The following is a 2,500-nucleotide window of genomic DNA, read 5'->3' as shown; positions in this document are numbered from 1 at the left end:
GCCATGAGCCCTCAGCACGGGACGGAGGGCGGCATGGTCCACCGAATCGAACGCTTTAGAGACGTCGATCGATGCCACAAAAACAGAGCGACAGGAGCGGACTGCGTCGGTGAGAGCAGTGTCCAAGATGAAGGTGTTTTCCAACATCCCATCCCGGGGGATGAATGCCCGCTGACGTTCGTCCACAGCACATGCACGCATCAGGCGTGACGCGAGAACCTTGTGAAAGGTCCGCGCCAACACCGAGCAGACCGTAATGGGGCGAAAGTCAGCGGGGGATGTTGGTGCAGCCGTTTTGGGGAGAAGTGACGTCCGGGCGCGAAGCAGACGCTCGGGGAGGGCGCGGGCCAGGAGGAAGAGGTTCAAGAGTTTCACCAGGACTTCATGCGGCAGGCGCCGCAGCTCCGCTGGAGTCAGGCCGTCCGGCCCGGCTGCCGATCCCCTGGGCGGCAAGGCAGCAGCGACCTCCTCACGTGTGACCGGCCCCCATAGGCACTCAGGAGCGACAGGCTCCGAGTGCGGGAGAAGGCGGTCACGGATGAAGCCGGCGGTGGAGATCGGCTTCTTCGTGAAGAGGTCCGCCCAGAAGTCCAGCAGACCGGGGATGTCGGGTGGCGGCTGCAGCAGGGTGCCGTCCAGCAAGCCGCGCACGCAACGTGCACGCGACCTACGGAAGGCGTCCTGTGTCCGCGCGTATTCCCAGCGGCGCCGCTTGCGCTTCTGCAGCGGCGGGGCGGCAGGCGGCCGCTTGGATGGTTGGCGCGGCCGCTGTGTCCTGGTGATCGACCTCTCCCCCCTGGACCCGACCGACGCAAGGGCATCCGGGAGCATGCCCAGGATGACATCGGGCGGCGTGCCCCGCCCCAGACCAATGACTCGATCCAGGGCAGAGAAACGCTGGGCGGAAGCAGGTAGCCCCGCCAGATGCTCCCAGATGGCGGCGTCAGTCGGCCCCTCCGGCGGCGGCCCGGTGGTGTCGGCCGCGAAGTCCTCGGCTGCGTCGACGGGCGGCGCAGCGGCCTCGCCCGCGTCAGGCAGCGAGCTCGCTGCTCCACGGCGGGACGCCGGCTCTTCACCCCGACCGATCTCAAGTGCCTCCATGAATTGGCGGACAAGCTGCTTGTGGGCAGCTTGCCGCCGTCGGCACTTGATTGCCTCAAGCGTTCGGTCGGGGAACATCCTGGTAAGTTCTTGATTTACAAAGAAGAACCGGGCGTCCCTCTCCAGGAACAGTTCGGCCTCTGCCTTGGCGAGCGACAGGACTTCTTCCTCCGTCCACCTCGCGCGATGCCTCTCCGTCACGATCTCAGCGTTGGCGGCCGCAGGGTGTTGGCGGCGGCGATGGACCCCGAGACCGTTCTTCGTGGTAAAAGTGCGGTGGCACTCACTGCAAGCAAAGGGAGCTACACAAACTACCGCATTTTCGTTACGGCCGGTTGGCCGGATAGGTGCTGGGGTAGCTGGGGTGGCACCTTCAGCGGAAGGGCCACCATCTCTTGTTTCTTGTCGGCTGCCCCCAACTATAAAGGGATAATGCGAGGGGGGGCTGGTAACCCCCCCAAGCCCCTGGTGCGGTCTTCCACTCTGCAAAAATCAGCGGGCCCACGAGAAGGGGAGAAGACCGCAGGAGAGGAGAGGCTAAGAGGGCTAGGCCCATGTATTGCGCATCACTCTCCCTGTAACTATAACCCAAGGAAGGCACCTCGCAGCAGCAGCACGACTACATCAAGACCGCACTTCGAAAAGCCAAGTCCGGATGCAGCCACACCGCCGCCACTTGGCCAGATTAAGAGAAGTCATAGTTAACTCACGCCGTTTACCCGCGCCTTGCTTGAATTTCTTCAACGGTGACATTCAAAGAGCACTGGGCAGGAATCGCTTTTGGACGGAAGCTGGATACTGAACGGGGTACCCCCCACAAGCACCAGCCACACGACCCGACCCCTGGGAACCCCAGTTAACGAGTAGACGTGAGTGTCACCGTACCACAGCAGGGTGGTCACCGACGAGAACCGCCAGATCGCTTACCCAGCCGGACCTGTGGGATGACTTTCGTGTTACGCCCGAACCCCAGGCGGCAGGGACACTAGGGACGCGGCGGAAAGAACAACGCCGCCACCTAGTGTGGGACTAGTCACCGGGGACGACACCCGGCGGCCGCCAGAAATGAGGGCGCAGGCTATCGGCACTGATATATGAAAATGGGCCGGTCGCCAAACGCACCACAAAAACCTACCGGGCGGCCGCCACGGAAACAATAGCCACAGGACCTGCGTCCCAGGTGCAGTGAGAAAGGTTAGAACCACCAGTCTCGGTCGCACCTATGCCCCTCCGTGAAGCGGTTACTGTGCGGGTGTACCCGATGGGTTAAGGACCAGTCACCCTGAAGGGGATACCTGGACGGCGCCCGAATGAAGTCCAATGTAGTGGAAATCACAGGGCGTCAACACCCGCTAGGGCCATCGCAATGCTTTGTTTTAATTAGACAGTCGGATTCCCC

General features: G+C 62.7%; 1 pseudogene; it reads right to left on the bottom strand.

Moving 5' to 3' along the window:
* The window catches only part of LOC126435155 (large subunit ribosomal RNA), an 8,527-nt pseudogene that overhangs the window by 3,294 nt on the left and 2,733 nt on the right, over window positions 1–2,500 (bottom strand).

The sequence above is a fragment of the Schistocerca serialis genome, unplaced genomic scaffold (assembly GCF_023864345.2).
Source record: "Schistocerca serialis cubense isolate TAMUIC-IGC-003099 unplaced genomic scaffold, iqSchSeri2.2 HiC_scaffold_1196, whole genome shotgun sequence".
Taxonomy (NCBI): domain Eukaryota; kingdom Metazoa; phylum Arthropoda; class Insecta; order Orthoptera; family Acrididae; genus Schistocerca; species Schistocerca serialis.
Note: the sequence above shows the minus strand (reverse complement) of the source record. Positions and strands in the feature narration are given on the sequence as shown.